The sequence below is a fragment of the Aedes aegypti genome, chromosome 2, assembly GCF_002204515.2.
Source record: "Aedes aegypti strain LVP_AGWG chromosome 2, AaegL5.0 Primary Assembly, whole genome shotgun sequence".
Lineage (NCBI taxonomy): Eukaryota > Metazoa > Arthropoda > Insecta > Diptera > Culicidae > Aedes > Aedes aegypti.
Genome location: NC_035108.1, coordinates 35,166,649 through 35,185,423, shown reverse-complemented (window position 1 = coordinate 35,185,423; position 18,775 = coordinate 35,166,649).

Genomic DNA, 18,775 nt, shown 5'->3' with positions numbered 1-18,775 from the left:
GCAAGGATCCAAGGTAGACGAACTCATCGACCACCTCGAACGTATCCCCGTCTATCGTAACACTGCTACCTAGGCGAGCCCTGTCGCGCTCGGCCCCACCAGCTAGCATGTACTTTGTCTTGGCCGCATTCACCACCAGTCCAACTTTTGCTGCCTCGCGTTTCAGGCGGGTGTACAGGTCTGCCACCTTTTCAAATGTTCGGCCGACGATGTCCATATCATCCGCGAAGCAAACAAATTGACTGGATCTCTTAAAAATCGTACCCCGGCTGTTAAGCCCGGCTCTCCGCATAACACCTTCTAGCGCAATATTGAACAACAGGCACGAAAGTCCATCACCTTGTCGTAGTCCCCGGTGGGATCCAAACGAACTGGAGTGTTCGCCTGAAACCTTCACACAATTTTCCACACCTCCCATCGTCGCTCTTATTAGTCTCGTGAGCTTCCCGGGAAAGCTGTTCTCGTCCATGATTTTCCATAGCTCTACGCGGTCGATACTGTCGTATGCCGCCTTGAAATCGATGAAAAGGTGATGCGTTGGGACCTGGTATTCACGACATTTTCGGAGGATTTGCCGTACAGTAAAGATCTGGTCCGTTGTCGATCGGCCGTCACCGAAGCCGGCTTGATAACTTCCCACGAACTCGTTTACTACGGGTGACAGACGACGGAAGATGATCTGGGATAATACTTTGTAGGCCGCATTTAGAATGGTGATCGCTCGAAAGTTCTCACAATCTAACTTGACGCATTTCTTGTAGATGGGGCAGGTTACCCCTTCCTTCCACTCCTCCGGTAGCTGTTCTGTTTCCCAGATTGTGCCTATCAGCCGGTGCAGACAAATGGCCAGCCTTTCCGGACCCATCTTTATGAGTTCAGCTCCCATACCATCCTTAACAGCAGCTTTATTGTTCTTGAGCTGGTGAATGGCATCCTTAACTTCCCTCAAAGTGGGGGCTGGTTGGTTTCCATCTTCCGCAGTACTGACGAAAGCATTTCCTCCGTTGTCCCGTCCTTCATTGCCTGTGCTCACAGCACCATTCAGGTGCTCGTCGAAGTGCTGCTTCCACCTTTCGATCACCTCACGCTCGTCCGTCAGAATGCTCCCATCCTTATCCCTGCACATCTCGGCTCGCGGCACGAAGCCGTTGCGGGATGCGTTGAGCTTCTGATAGAACCTACGCGTTTCCTTAGACCGGCACAGCTGTTCCATCTCCTCGCACTCCGTCTCCTCCAGGCGGCGTTTTTTCTCCCGAAAGAGGCGGGTCTGCTGTTGCCGTTTCCGTTTATAGCGTTGCACGTTCTGCCGGGTCCCTTGCTGCAGCATGACCGCCCGCGCTGCATTCTTCTCCTTCAAAACCTCCTGGCACTCCTCGTCGAACCAATCGTTCCGTCGACTCCGTCCCACGTACCCGACGTTGCTCTCAGCTGCATAGTTGATGGCTGCTTTTACTGTTCTCCAGCAGTCCTCAAGAGGGGCTTCGTCCAGCTCACCCTCTTCCGGTAATGCAGCCTCGAGTTGCTGCGCGTATGCCGCTGCGACATCCGGTTGCTTGAGCCGCTCTAGGTCATACCGGGGCGGCCGTCGGTACCGTACGTTGTTAACGACGGAGTGTTTTGGGCGCAGTTTGACCATCACCAGTTAGTGGTCAGAGTCGATGTTAGCGCCACGATAGGTCCTGACGTCGATAATGTCGGAGGAGTGCCGACCATCAATCAGAACGTGATCGATTTGCGATTCTGTCTGCTGTGGTGATCTCCAGGTGTATCGGTACGGAAGGCTGTGCTGGAAGTAGGTGCTACGAATGGCCATATTCTTGGAGGCGGCAAAATCAATTAGTCGTAGGCCGTTTTCGTTCGTCAGCCGGTGGGCGCTGAACTTTCCAATCGTCTGTCTGAATTCCTCCTCCTGGCCAACCTGAGCGTTTAGATCTCCTATGATGATTTTGACGTCGTGGCTTGGGCAACTGTACTCGCGTTCAAGCTGCGCCTAAAAAGCGTCTTTATCATCATCTGTGCTTCCGGAGTGAGGGCTGTGCACGTTTATTATGCTGAAGTTGAAGAACCGGCCTTTGATCCTCAACTTGCACATTCTCTCATTGATCGGCCACCACCCGATCACGCGCCTTTGCATATCACCCATCACTATAAAAGCTGTTCCCAGCTCATGTGTGTTGCCGCAGCTCTGGTAGATGGTATGGTTACCTCTAAACGTTCGCACCATTGATCCAACAAACTTCCTGCAACGCTACGATGCCGAATCCACGGTCCTTCAGCACGTTGGCGAGTATGCGTGTGCTCCCGATGAAGTTGAGAGATTTACAGTTCCACGTACCGAGCTTCCAATCGCTAGTCCCTTTACGTCGCTGTGGTCTTCGCCGATTGTCCCGGTTCGTATTCTCTCGTTGATTATTCGTTGCTTGATTTTTTTACGGCTGGCATGCAGGGCCTGACACCAACCCCCTAGATGTCCGGAGGACCATTCCCCCTAAATGTTCGGAGGACCATAGTGCGCAGTTTAGCTTAGAGTCCTTCTCTGACACTCGGACGATGATCAGCCGCCCCTGACATGGGGAACAGACGCTCAAGGTTTGCAGAAGCAAAAGCAAAAGCAAACCCCCCCTTCCCTGTCAGCATACGACCAAAGTTCCCACCGGGGGTTGGTTACCCGATCTTCCCTAAGGTTACTCGTACCCCGGCCAGTACTGCGAGGAGGTAGGAATCGGAGTTGCTGGGCAAGAGGCTAAGGACCGCACAGAGGGGTCTATTTTATTCCTTCAGGTACGCGAGGTACCAATGGTACGCCATGCCCAGCCATTTACCAACCATGCTATGATTGAATACTTGGTTAATATTGATGGTCGGGTTGACAAATGAAAAACCCGGATCGGACCCACATCCTAATGTATTTTTTCAAAAACGGACCTGAACCAAAGACAAGAATTCAAAACCTAACCAGGACCTTACCCGAACCCGAAAAAGATCGATTGTTTACATCCAAACCCGATCTGAAACCTGAATATTCATGCAAGAAAAACCAGACTGAACCCAAGTTTGAAATAATGGTATAATAATCATTTATGACCTATTAGAGAGCCATTAAGTTGTAGCTCTTGTGTTGCATTGTGAACTCAACAAAATCCGACTATTTTCAAGCTCGCATCTGAACTGTACCAAGGAATGTCATCTGTACTCTTTTCTGCCTTTTAAAATAGTGTGCTATTAAATTTGCTGAATGGCATCAAGAGTAGTATTTTCAAGATGTTCTTCAAGATTGATGGCATAATTGAACAATTTCTTGATCATTATCACGTGCAACTATCATTATTACTATCTTCAAGCTTTATTATAGTAGATTTATGCCCACGGCGAGTTTATTTTGAAGCTACTGAAAACTAGTTTCGAGAACACTCCACACAATCTTACATCTTTACCGTTTTTGGTTATAAGTTAGGGGCGGTCCATTATTTACGTGCGACAATTTTAGCTGTTTATAGACCCCCCCTCCTTCCATAATAAGATTTTTTGTATGAAAATTAAAAATAATTTGTACGGCGTGTGAGAAATCTCATACCCTCCCACACCCCATTTACTTTTACCTAATTAATGGATCCCTTATTAGTAAGAGACTATCTTTAAAGCTACTTTCTTTTAAACTGCTATGACCGCATACCGTATTTACAATTGCAAAACGAAAGCATTGTAATGAACATGAAAAGTTCAGCTAACAAGTATATTATGCATTTTTTAAATATATGAAAATAAGATATCAAATGTTTAAAGACAATTTTCATACTTTTACATTCAAATCATGCTCCTAATGTGATAAAACATTAACATTTTCTCTATAACTTGCAAAACTGGAAAAATTGCTGGATTCCACTTCCAGAAAGCTTCTATAAAATTCCCTAAAAGAATTTTTGGAAAAAAAATATCTGAAAAAATCCATGGAGCAATTTCTTGAGATCCTTGGAGGAATCTCCAAAGTAATACCTGGAAGAATTTCCAGAGAATTCTCTGTACAAATTTCTAAATACACTTCTGGAAGAACTTTTAAAGAAATCCCTGAAGTAGTTTCAAAAAGATTCTCTTAGGAAATTCTTGTAGAATTCCTTGGAAAAAATCCTGCAAGAAATACTGGAAGGAATTCTTGCAGGAATTGATAGATGAATTCCTTTAGGAACCCTCGGAGGGATTCCTGGTAGATTTTTTAAGTAATTCTTGAAAAAATCGCCAAAATTAATGCCTTGTAGGGTCCCTTAAAGGATACCAGGAAGAATCTTAGGAGGAAACTCTGGTGGAATTTATAAAATAATTTATTGATGATTCTCTTGTAGAATCTCAGCAGTGTAAGATAAAATTCTAGATAAAATCATGTAGAAATTCTGGTGGTGTTTCTGAAGGAACTTCTGATTGAATATAAGTGCTAGGAGGAAGCCCTGTGAAAAGTCCTAGTGAATTCTATGGGAGATTTTCTGGTGAGGGATTGCTATAGAAATTTCTGAAAGAATTTGTGATGTAGTTCCTGTAGGCATTCGGGATGGAATCGTCGGAAGAGGAATTATCTAAGGAATCTTTGAAGAAATTGTTATAGAAATCCCTGGAGGAATTCTTATAATCAGTTTCGGAGTAAGCCCTGAAGAATTACTTAAGAAATCTCTTGATGATGCGATAGATGTTTGCAGAAATCTGTGAAGGAATATAAACAATGTGTAGAGGAATCCTTGATAGGATCTCTGGGAGAATGCCAGGATAAATTCCTGAAGCTATTCCTGAAGGATTTTCCCCGGAGGAATTTCTGGATGAATCAGCGGTCAAATTTCTAGATAAATTATTGATGAAATTCCTGGTAGAATACCAAAAAAATTTTTTTTTGGAATCCCTAGTTTGACCCATGGATCCCTGAAAAAATAAAATCCAAAATGGGTTCTTGAATTTTAAAAGTATTGTTCTTCTTATTCTAAAAGGAAATAATTATTTGCATCAGATCAACCTTATATGTACCTGAAAACGATGTAATTTTCAAACCTGAACCCGAGTTGTTGAACACCTGTGATCCAACTAAAATCACTTAGATATTGAATTTTAATTTAATTTTCATTCTTGGTGCTTTTGAGTAATTTCAACAAGAAAGTTTTTGAACGCTTTTGAGCTCATATTTGGCAGTTCTACTGAATTGTGAAATTTCAATTTCAAATTTTGGCCGAGGAAAAAGCTCCCATGCTAGAGAATAATGGAAGTGCCCAAGTAGTCCTTTGTATTGTATGAAATTTGTGAGGGCTTGAAGCTTTGAGGGAGGGCTGGTTTTGTAACTTGTTCCTACGCCGATGAACATCAGAAGCAGAAGGAAAAAAAACTGCAGACAAGCTGGCTGTTATTCACTGTCATCGTCGCTTAGCTTCGCAACATGTGTGGTGTTGCTCAGAATTCCCTCCTGACTCTAACATCAGCTTGCGACCACAGTCCGAGTGGAGAAGTCCCACCCAGCACAAGGGAGTTAGTGTTGCTAATCGCGGGAACAAAATTGCAAAAATGTTTTGCCTCGGACTCTCTCCGATCGGGATGGAATCCAGGAATAGATATAGACGAAGATGGTGTGAGGCAAACCGTCCAAATATCACTTGCTCGACTTGTTTTTCCCCGGGTGCAACGACGCCTTCCATCCCGACGGGAATGAGTCTCCCGATTCCTGGCGACGACGTTCCAGAATGTTTGATTTTTATTGCCTATCCAAACGGCTGACCAAACATCCAGCTGAAACTGAAGCAATCGAAGGACTTTGCGTTGATTGACCTCTCTTCACCAAAATACCGGCCCCGTCTGCGAAGTCCGCCGATTGATTGATTCAAATTGCCACCTCAGTTGCTGCCAAACCCCAATCAGGCTTGTTGAACTTTCTTTGTCGATTTTGGTTGAATTATAAATCATACCTATTAAGCCCCACACCAGAGTGGAATGGGTTTGCTCGATTAATAGCCCAATTGGATCGGCGGTGAGGGTGGACTCCGGTAGCGAAACAGGTGAAATGTACGACAAGTCATGCCCGGACGACGACAATCGACAAATGGCACACACAGCCTGTGGTGGCACTATGGGCGAACAGGTCGGATAGGTCGGACTTGTTCTGATAGATATTTGTTCTACATCATTTCATACTAAACACTTCTAATAAGATATTCCTAGAAAATTACATCAAGTTTTTTGTAGTTTCATTGATATTGTATGCCAAAGTTAGTGCACGTATAAATATTCTACATAATAGCAATATATAACTTAGACTTTTTAAACTATTCGAAAATTAACTCAAACATAATTTTAGAAAAATTAAATGAAAAATTGAATCTAAAATAAATATTTTTGGTGCTTTTATTGTCCCATATTTTGTTATCTAAGCTTAAATTATACCCAATGATACTTTTAGATGTTGACTAAAAGTTTTAATGAAATAAACCATTCGATTTTGGCACGGTTAAATTTAGGCAACATGAAAATTTTTGACATGTTGCCAAAATCGAACGGTTACTGTATTTAACTATAGACCCTATTTAAAAGTTTGGCTCGAAAGTTTTTTTTAAACAAAACATCAAATTTGTATCACAAAACTCATACATACGACACGAGATGGCAAAAATATTGAAAGCTGCCCATAGTGGATGTATGGCTTCATTCTATTATTTGGACAGCGTGCTGGAGTTCGGGCTGTTGGTTTTGACATTAATCATGGATTAAACAATCGAACCGGCTTGACGATTGTCGGCGAAACCTACCGTTGTTGGCTGCTACAGTAGGTGAAATATCGTTGTCATCTTCTGCGTTGATCGTGACACTGGAAGCGATGGATGTCTACCGAAAATTAATCATCTGCAAAGTTCGGGAGAAGAAGCGCATGAATTTTCTATGATGAGATTTGATTGAATATTATTCAAGCAAATTTCCTTGTTTAGTAATGCAATAAGTCATACAAATATTTGATCATCGGTGTGACAATTTCAGTCTGTTCCCAACAATTCGACATTTAAGATATCCCTTGACTAAGTTGTATGGTGGCTTCGGCAAAGTCGTTCAGTAACACAAGGAGTAACATTATTTAAGTCAACAGTTTCGAGATTTTGCCATCAGGCGCTGCTAGTGAACATAAAATTTTTGTTGTACGGATATTGCATTATCATTAAAAAGATGTCTTCGGCGAAACTATTCAGTTGGTCCGGACCGTGCCCAGGTTTCCTAGGGACCTCAAGATCATGGTGAGAATTTATCCTTGAAGTCAAAAATCCGGATTCTACCAAACTCACATGTGAAACAATAGAGGAAAAGGTCAGATTTGTAAGGGTCCTGAATTGGCAATCTGTAAGAACCCTCCGATAATATACGTGTTTTGTATCTGCATATTCGGATTAAGTTATCATCATAAACCTATTTGCAATACAGTTTAAGGATTAAAGATTTTTTATGCATAAGCACGTTATTCTTTTATTCAAAAAAAAAAAAAAAAAAAAATCGGGGGCTTCGAAAATCTTGAGAATTGGATAGTCTGAAATAAGGAATACAAGATAGAAGAATAAACGATCCTATTGACCAATCTAACATGAATCATCCTCTGCAAATTTAACTTCGAGATGCGCTTTCGTTATGTAGATCGAAATGTCACTACGCCTATTGGAATCATTTTAAATATAATAAAAATATATTGATATAAAATCAATAAAAAATATGTAGTAAAATAAATGACATGGGCTCTTCCAAGTTAGCTAAAAACAACTGTAGCTTTTTCATTACAAAATTTAACCCATTCAGACCCGCGTGATATGCTTGTGTTCGTTTAGGCCGAAAACATGAAATGACTCGAACAACAAGCTGAAATCAACAAAATCATGTGTTAAAATTATGTAAGAAAATACAAATCTTTTACTTTTTTGGTAGAAAATACCATCTTTTTGAGAGCTCTCTGAGGTGCAGGGTTGGGAAACAATCTGAAATTCATTCTACTAGATTATTTTTTAGTTTCTTCTGAAGATTTTTTTAGTTGGATTGAATGACTAGAGGATGATCAGCGAAAAAAATTTCATTTAACTGGTTAGGACTTTGGTTAAACAAAGTTTCAAAAGCGAATCTCATCGTTGAATAAAATTTGGTTACTGTTTACTAAGAACATGTTTAGGAACGCCACAAGGAACCCAATATATTATTGAAAAAAAAAAAAACAAATTTATGTTAAAAGCTACATGTATAAGTTTATCAAAAAAGAAAAAAAAAATTACAATGTTTTGTTGTGAAATTTCTATAATTCCTTTTAAATTCCGAAACAATTAGGAATACATAATTGAATATATTCTCAAATCATAGCTTTCGAGAGCAAACTAGGAATAATTTAACTCTTATGAAGAGTTCAATGTGTTTATCTCAAGAATGTTTGATCATTTAATCTTGCAATATTTAACACGTTAGGATTACAAATACTTATATGAGCCTTATCCTACTAAAGTAGTTTTGTGATTATAAATCTTATGAGCTGACCAAAAAAAAAAAACAAAAAAGCACCAGGCCCAGGTGTCCGGTAGTTTAGCCGAATGCCGTTTGGCCGAACGCCATTTGGCCAAATTCCATCTGGCCGAATGGATCGTTTGCCCGAATTACGAACAAAAATAATCAAATGCTGATGTGTAGGATTCATAAGTGTGACCCAATAATTGATCACATAGTTAATTTATTGATTTTTAAAATGTGACGGGACGTCATATTTTTCGCTATATTAGTGCTCCAAGAGAGTGATCAAATCTATCCTTCAATACAGTACAAAATTCTGAACTCCACACATCGCGTCAAAACTTAAAGCTGAATATTGGATCGTATCTGAGATACCAACGATATTCCAATGTTCAAATGGCTGTTTTTTTAGAATAATTTTGTGAGTTATTTTTTGTGGGTTAATGTTTTTTTTTCTATCTTTATTAACGAGATTTTTAGCCCTGGGCTAGTTCATCTCGGGACCAACGGCTTTACTTCCCTTCCGAAGGAAGTCGTCACTGAAATTTTTAGTGACTATCTCGAATATGGGATTCGATCCCAGGTCCTCGGCGTGAGAGGCGTGTGTTCAAACCACTACACCAGGTCCGTCCCCTGGTTAATGTTTTAATTTCAAAACAAATAAATTAAATAATTTTTTATAAGTAATTTTTCTTTCTGCTGATCCTAAGTGGATGGTTGCTTACATTACATCCTAAGTGGATGGTTGCTTACATGACCTTCTTTCAGCACTGACTGTTTCTTGAGCTCAGACTAAGGATGTTATTATTTGTATATTAATGATTATTTATTCTTCTTTAAGAAAAAGCTGTTCTTTGAAATTCAGCTTTGAAAATCATTACAAATCAAAATCAAAATCAATTTTGTCCAAATGGCATTCCGCCAAGTGACCCGGAACCATGTCTCCAAATTCAGAGTTCCACGGAGTTACCTCGTGTGCAATACTGGTGCAAAACTCAATGGTTTTCCACATTCTACATGTTTCCCTAGGTAGTTTTGGCAGCCATTTTGAATTCGGCCGAATACATTTAATCAGAAAAACCGATTTATTACCATAAGGATCGGTCGATTTCAATTCTGAGAGCACCATCAAAGAGCTGAAAAAAAATGAGTAAGAGCATCTTACTCTAGTTCAGCAATGGTATTTACCCTAAGAAATGAATGATTTTCTATATCATGTCATACGATTTTGACGTATATAACGAGTGCAATCAATGCACACATCATATCTGTACAACAGGGAAACCAATATTCAATTGATGGAGTTTTCTTCAAGTCAAGTGAAGAATAGGAGTATTATTTTGAGTGGAAAAATCTGGCTGCTGTCTTGGATTTTGACGTCATCTTGGTTTTAAGAAGTAAATTGAGTTTTTCACCTTGTTAGTCAATGGCCTCTGAAAACAGGTTCTTATTCTTTTTTTTTTGGTTCTACGTCCTTATTGTAACACAGCCTGCTTCTCTTTTTGATTAGGTGTAAAATAGGCTATTACATAAGATATTTTTTAAAATGCGTTTTTGATACCAGGCATATCTTTTCATTCAGTATAAGTATTCATTATTTAAATATATGAGAACTCTTTAGATTCGTTTGTTGAAATAAACGAAACATTTTTTGATCTATTTGCATTATTGTCCATTCAATGAAGTTTATAAATTGCGCGTTGTCATAGTATGTCTTGTGGTGTATTAAATAATAGTGAAAATCTCAAGTTTCCAAGAAAAATTCCTTGCTTTTATGAGCTGAAAAGCTGAAAGTATCGGCTTAACTGCTGCTACACTTACATGTGGAAAACAGTGATATTAAACAGCTGAGAAGCACGATTTTTTCCAATATGGACGTAATGCCTATACTCTGGAGTATCATTTAAAGTTGAAAAATCCGACGGCCATCTTTTGCATTTTAACGCCACCTTGGTTTTAAGCAGCTGAATGAATTTTCACCGTTTTAGCACTCATCATGTTGAGTTATAAGGTCTAGGGTAACCAATATATTTTGGACCCCTATATATTTTGGACCCCCTGGTCCATTTTCCTGCAAATTTCAAAGTTTAAATCGAAAGACTAACTCATTTCGCATATCATTTGGAAAGATAGGACTATTCCGTACTTGCATCAACCGTTTGTACATAGAAAATGTGTTTATTTTATCTGAAATTAATTCATTTTAATTGGTTCATCCATACAACCGTTACAACACGTTATACACAGAAATTAAAGCCGTCAATTTTTTTTTCAAATGTAAACAAAAACTTTTTTCAAATTTCTGGACTAAAAGCGTAGAATTTCTTCGGTTTTCCATTGTCAATCGATTGATTAGACTATGGGCAAGCATATCATTCAACCAGTGTCGTGAGCTTTGTCGCCAAACGATGAAAAACACCTGGGGTCCAAAATATATACTTTGAGGGTCCAAAATGTATTGGTGTGTCCAAAATAATGAAAAGCTGTACATCACAATTCAATTATTTTCGACGTTTTCTTGATCCTACATGACCGTTTGGGCATTTTTATCTTGTAAAGAAAGTTTTTCTCTACATTTTGGCATGTTCTTTGACTTGGTTGCGCTGTGCAATTAATCAATTGGGACAAAAAACTTAAATCACTTCCAGGGCTGTTACAAAAATCTTAAAATCGTATCCGCGAAAATCGCGACTTCAGAAATTCGATCCGCGCCTAGGAACTTTAATCCGCGTCTCAAAAAATCTGTTTCATTGACATATTTACTACTCATTATAAAAAATGCGTAAGCGTGCTTGATCAAAAACTAGTTTTTAATGGTACTAAGTGATTATTTTCGCCTTAAAGTATCTACAATTGAGCAAGACAAATTGGTATACGGATTTCTATCAACACTAAGGGTAGAGTTAAATTATGAAATATGTTTAATTTACTTAAGTTGCGCCACTAGGCAGGAAATAAGGTAATAAGCGAAAAAAATCCAATAATTCGAGTTTTTCATGGAGAAAATCGTATTCAACAATATCACTCGAAATTAATTTGTCATCAACATTTTAATATATTTTTATAAAAAAATCGTGCAATTAGGTAGTGTCACTACAAGCAGAGAGGAGGCCTAGTTTGCAACTATACTTATCACAATTCGATGTCTTTGCATACAATAGGAGATGCAAAATGTAGTTATTAATGATAACTTAAAAAGAAAAACACACACAGTAATTTTACATTGTCAATTAAAAGCATACAAAACCTTAAATTTCGATTTTTTGTCTCATCTAACTTTACACTTTATTTTAAGTGGTGAAAAGATTGCCATTAATAAGATTAGATCGCCAACTGTATTTTTTATTTTTCATGAAATACATGGATAGGCAAACACCATCATATTTTTAAAATAATGTTGCAAATTTTTTTTATGAGATGAGTTCAGTTAAACAATAAGTTTGAAATGCATGCCATTTATTGTTTGAAAACTGTTTTTATTTTTATAAAACTTCATGTCTTAAATTGAGTATTAAGACTTGAAGTTTTATAAAAATAAAAACAGTTTTGATTTTATTTGAGGTAAAAATACAAGATTGTTGTGATAGGGTAAAAGCACCGGTTTTGGCCACCCTAAGAGAAAATGTCAATAAAAATTGATTTAACTTCGGTTCCTAAATTGGCCAATTGCATTGATTTCTCATGAGAGTGGCCAAATTAGGAGTGCCCTGGCCAAATTAGGTGTATGGGAGTAAAAATTATAAGGAAAATGAAATGTTTTTCTTATGTTTAGAATCAATTTGGACGAGTAAACGCATGTAGCTCTATCATATGAATGTGATCTACTGAACACAAAAGGTTTCATGCTGATTGGCTATGTAAAACGGTGTATAATCCACTATGGCTACAACTGGCGTATGGCCAAAACCGGTGCTTCTACCCTAATTTAATTTTTTTTAACAAATTTCTGTTTTTATGAAAATTGATACATTTTTTCAGTAACATTCATTAGTCATTGACAGTACATTAGACTATACATTTAAAACTCTCTCGACGTTTGATACAAAATGTCCAATTCTACGGAGCAGATCTGAACCACCTATAAATCAATTTTGATGAAATGTTAACAAGACCTTATTTATATATTAAAACAAATGAAATTCAAAATTTTAACAAAAAAACGCAATAAAATTTTATAAAAATTGGTTTGTAAACTACTGAGTTTGATTATGCGGAGCTTACTATTTTACACAAAAGTATTGAAAATGTATTGTACATACAGTTGTATTCAGAATAATAGTAGTGAAAGCCGATTTTCATACAAAATTCTCAACTTTGGCATGCTGTAACTTTGTTTTCCTATGAGCAAAACGCATGAAATTTTGACAGAGAACTCTAAATGTCTCTTCAATTTCATTATCCCAAAATTCGTCATAGTACTGCACACTTAGAAAACTCTAATATTACGTACGTAACGTAAATTTGATGGTATTAAAACTTAGAAATACGCCATTCTTGTAAAATTACGTCCAATGTGACTGAAAATTTTTGTGATTCAAATAATATTCAGTCCATTGTGACGGAAAATTAAGTCATTTGTGACTTAGATTCACGACATTTTACTTGCTTCAATATGTCGGGAACATATGGCGTAAATTTCAAAGATTTTTTTCTAAGTGTCTGGTTGAAAAGTTAAGCACCAGTTGAAATCACTCAAAATATTAGTAGTTTTGATATCAGCTGCATTATGCTTTTTTTAATTTTTTCTTCACTCGTCGGTGTTCAACAGTTTTCTTCAGAGTTACAAATTTATAAATGGTCCATTTTTTATTACAAAATTGTTGCTGAACAAAAATTTACCAAGCAAAACTATTATTTTGAGCGATTTCACCAGGTGCTATCTTTTTAACCGGTTTGTTGTGGTGGTGATTCAATCGTTGCACTGGTTTTTAAAGCAGATCGTAAAACTGTTTTATGGTGATCAGCCAAGAGGTTTTATTTAGTTATATTTACACCAAATATTATATTAATTATACATACAATTTTTAGTTCTGCTTTCCATTAACTTCAAGTAATTTGTATCTTCTAGATTTACAATACTTATTCTTCACTGACAAAACTGCTAATTTGACTACGAAGCTATCTATTGTTTTAAACTTTTTTATCGATCCTAAGATTTTATAGCGTAACCAACTATGACTGCAGCGCCAACACTCAGCCAGAGTGTCCGCATATTATCCGTACAAACTTTAAATGCATACATTTATGTAATCAAGCTGAAAAAATTTAGTATTCCTACACGATTTAATGTCTTGACATATTATATCCATGATCAATACATTTGACACATTTCTGATTTCAAATATTTTAAAGCTAAGCCAAATGTGCTGAGTGGTCTTAATGAGCGCCATTTTCTACGATTTTTAACGGAAGATAAATATCCTTCAAACTCACAGGATTTGAACGGTATAATTTTTTCTTTCCAATTTATCTTAAAGTCAAGAACCTATAGATCGCCGTAAATACAATAGAATTTTAGATTAATGTCATTAAGAATTTAGGGATGAGCTTTCTCTTGATTGACTAGCGACCCTCGAGAAAAATGACTCCAAATAAAATGAAAATGATTTACTAATAAAATGTTACTGCTTTTTATATTTCCCTGAATAGTATTTTTGATATCAGTGACTATACTAACTGAACTTTACTGCTCTCAAGGAAAAGATTTGGATTTTCTGTTTTAAATAGAAATTTCTCAATTTTGAAATCACGACTGTAAGTATATAAATACGATTTTTGCCGCATGATTTGGGTAATCCGCGATTTTCGCGACAGAATTTTATCCACTCGCGATTTTCGCGCTTGGCTGGCCAAATCCGCTACAAATCCGCGAAAATCGCGAAATCCGCGAGAATCGCGAATTTCGCGCCTGTTATAACAGCCCTGCACTTCCTTAGGGGGTCCAAAATACGACCATTACCCTACGTTGAAAAAAAAAAACAATCAGGTTCTATCATTCTTATCTTTTTTTCGTATTGGCATTATGTTGACATAGGGACAACCTCAGCTGTTCCATTTCACTATTTTTCACATATATAGTGGATAAATTTTTATCTCAAGATTTAGATTTCCGCTATAAATTAATGCACTTTTGGCAATGCTGCATTTTATAGCTACATAGCATCGGTTCAGAAGATCTTTCACCGCCGGAGCTTCACTGTCGGAAACTACGCCGAGTAGTATCGATCACAACGAACCGCCGGCTTTGGGTCGTCTGGGCGCTTGTGAACCGGAAGTCACCCCTCAATCGGAATCGCAAGACCGACCTCGACATACAACCGGTCCGCCCGTAGAGCATGACAAGCAAAGTAATGGAGTGAAGCGCAAAGTCTCACATGACCCAGGCGTGTGGCCGGCCCCAAAATGTGAGTGACGTTCAAGAGACAAATTGCAGCCAAATAGAATATAACAAGAGGTGACGAAAAGGCGTAGAGGCATCAACAAGCCCTCAGTCCCCTGAAGTAATACCATAAGGTAGTTCCAGGGGGACATGGGACTTGTAGCCCAAGCCAAAGAAAGGTGACATGGCACAGAGTTGTTTTCCCCTTGTTTTCTCTCTATTACCATACTTGAGACGTGCATTCGCAGTAACCGTTCAGTAATAGACCGTAAAAGACCGTTAAGTGAGAACCACAGAGCCTAAACCCCATGTGTTTCCCAGATAGCCGGGTTAGGTGAAAGTTTCTAGCTTAGCTAGAAGTGCGAAAAATCTTTGAAAAAAACATTGACCTCCATGAAATTTTCTATTTTGTTCATTACAATCGACGGTTTTAGTATATAATCAAAACCATCGACTGTAATGAACAAAATAGGAAATTATAGGCCAATGTTTTTTTTTAAGATTTTGAAAAAATATGAGTTTTACTCCTCAACTCGAAGATATGTAGAAGAATTATTCTGGTATCAAATAAGCATTATGAAAGAACATTCCTATTGAATAACCTGCTTCTATAACTATTCAGGCTGAGAAGCAGGCTCTATTCCAGTAAGGACGTAATATACGTCAAAATAGTAGAACATGATTTAAAAAGCTGTTCATTACGTTAGCGTTATCTGTTTAGCAAGCTGGCGTACGAGGGGTCTACCAATTTGATAAATTTAAAACGACCTCCCTTTAGTTTTAGCATACACGGAGCCGCAAATCAACCCAACTTTGACTTCTTTTGACGCAATTCGGCTCTTCCGTGGGATAACCCAAATTTGGATTAACTGACATATACCTATCAGTAGGTAGTTTCTGTTTGACAACAGCAAAACAAACAACTCAGTGCAAAAAAAAATCTACCCAGCGTTAGCTTTCGAAGTCCCCGTGATGGGTTAAAACGATTTAGGGACAAAATGTCGAAAGACAAAACGTCGAATCCCAAAACGTCGAATGCCAAAACGTCGAAAGGGACAAAACGTCGAAAGCAGTAGTGTTGCTAAGGAAAAAAATGTTGCGATGCAAACGGTGTTAGGAAAAGCAAAATTCGCATTTTTCATCACAGTAAGCATAGAACAAATTTTCACTAAAATGTCAATTTCTATCCTGACAAGAAGCAGTGAAGCACTTCGAAAACAAATTCGCCGTACCTCTGGATGCTTATAACAGCAAATGAAGAGAAAAAAGTAGTGTAACGTGCACTGGGCAAGTTGGAAGGCAAAGTTTTGAATACAATATCAGTAGATGTGAACAGGAGGTTGTTTCATTTGTAGCGTGTCAGCTACCATTTTATTCTATTCCAGCCACTTCAACTTGCCCCTTTATACTTTACATTTTTTTTCCTACGACTAGTGGGCGAACAAAATTTTAATTTGCACTAAAGCAAGGCGCCTCGTAATGTGATGATTCCAGCTGTTTCGTATGTTTGGAGCGTAAGCATTTTACGTTAGATAAATTTGTTTTCACCTAAAACAAAATCTTTGTATCTCAAAAGGTTCATTTTTTTGTGGTTATGTTACAGTTAAATAACTTCTCAAAATTTAATACAGAACTTGGTGAATTGAATTTGCTACTGGTTAAGCTTCCTATTGGTAGATAGAGTATTAGTCATTTTTATTAGATACATCCGTTCTTTCAACAAACTAGTGACATCAATCTCATCAAATTTACGAATGGATTCTTGATTATTAGTGGATTTTTTATTCTTCTAAAATGTACTCATTCTTTTATTGAAAAGGTACAAATCAATCAAATAATTAACTTATTTTTCAATGTTTGACTTAGCACTTTGGTGAGATACTTAAAAAATTATTTTATAACCTGAACATCAAAAAATTTGTTTTCAAATTCAGATAAATTTTAGTTATTTACCATTTTATTTTTATTATCACTTCGAAGACGAGCTATAAATTACGATATCATGGTGATAATAGTAAAATCGAAATATTTTTCAATACCTCAACTGTTTAAAACATTGTTGAGTGTTTGAATTTGACGTTAGGGGCTGTCCATTTATTACGTAAGACGTTTTTCGAGGTTTTTCAACCCCCCTCCCCCCTTGGTAAGATTTTTTGTATGAAAATTAAAAATAAATTGTTTGGCGCGTAAGAAATCTCAACACCCCCCCTCCCCCCATAAACCCTTACATTATTATCGATTTTCTTCGCATTACTTATTAATCGAATAGGTCAAAGTCACTACAGCGTAAGTTTTGCCAAACACCCTCGATTTTTTTTTTCTTTGACGTTTTGTCCTTTCAACGTTTTGGATTCGACATTTTTTTATTTCGACGTGTTGTCTCTTCAACGTTTTTCTTTTTCGACGTTTTGGAATTCAACATTTTGTCTTTCGACGTTTTGTCCTTTCGACATTTTGACATTCGACGTTTTGGCATTCGACGTTTTGTCCCTTCGACGTTTTGTCCTTTCGACGTTTTGGCATTTGACATTTTGGCATTCGACATTTTGTCTTTCGACGTTTTATCACCCAACCGGTTAAAACAACTTAACGTTAGGTAAACTCGAAAGAACCCAAATTTGGCTTCGACGCTGTGTCGATGCGTCTCTCTCTGTTTTTGACAACATTGCTGTTGCGAGAGATGTAAAACAACCCAACCGTGGGTAAAAACTAAATGCAGTTTACCCAAACTTGCGTAAAAAGAACTTATTTTTTGGGTAGTCTGATTTCTTCGTGTAGGTTAGCGATCAGTGACATAAAATTGGGATTCTAACGATGTTTTCCTATGGCAGCCTACACAAAAAAAAACAGTTTACCTAATTTTTGAGTTGACTTTACCCAAAATTAAGTATATCGATTATCCTCTCTAACCAAAATCTCTCGGTATTCTCTCTCTTCCTCAACAATGTTGTCAAAAATAGAGAGAGAGAGAGCTGCACCTACCTAATGGGGGTATTTGGACCCAATAAGCCAAATTTGGGTAAATACATTATTCTCAAGCTTTAGTTGAATGAACTTAATTTTGCGTTGAATCAAACCAAATTTAAGTATTTGTTTTCTTATGGCTTCAAAGGCAAAGTACCTAATGGAGGCCTTGGAAAATTAGCCAAATGTGGGTTATTGGGCTCAACTACGGTTTTGCGTTGAAACAACTCAGATTTGAGTAGACCCGCGTTGCCGTGTAGTTTCAGTAAAAATTGCTCAATGGGGAAAATGTGTTTATTTTTTTCACTAACGCTACTCGAATGTCATAACTTGTTTATTATCACGTAATCATTGTTTATTATTACCAAATTGAATGTTTGCTCGAAATAATTCGTTTTTTTCTGCAACTAAACCATTTAATAGACTCATTTTGTAGAACATCTTGTATTTTATCTCAGTCTAACACATCTTTTGTAAAATACACGAACCCATTTCGTTGAATGCACTAGAGTTCTTAAAAATCGTAGTGTTTGATGGAGTATTATTGCCTTGTGTTTTAGTGTTCGGTCTAAATACGAAATAAACAAATTGCGATTACAAAATGCTCGGCACAATTTAACAATTTTTATTTTGCTTGGAAAAAGCCGATAAAAACATCTACAAAAAAAAAAAAAAGTTACACAGTACGAACGAAACCTGTAGAATTATAGCGAGTTGAATGAAACAAAAGGACTCCATCATACCGTTTTGATTCATATTACGGACACTTAAGGCCTCAGTGAAGTATAACCCAGTTTGGACCATACAAAATAAATCATTCTGTATGATTTTTTAGCGTTATCGAGCGTCGGAAGCCCTTAACTTTCGGATGGTGGGTAAAGAATACGCGTCCGCAACTTGAATAATTTTAAATAAATCAAAACGTGTGGCCTTTTCATGATTTTTATT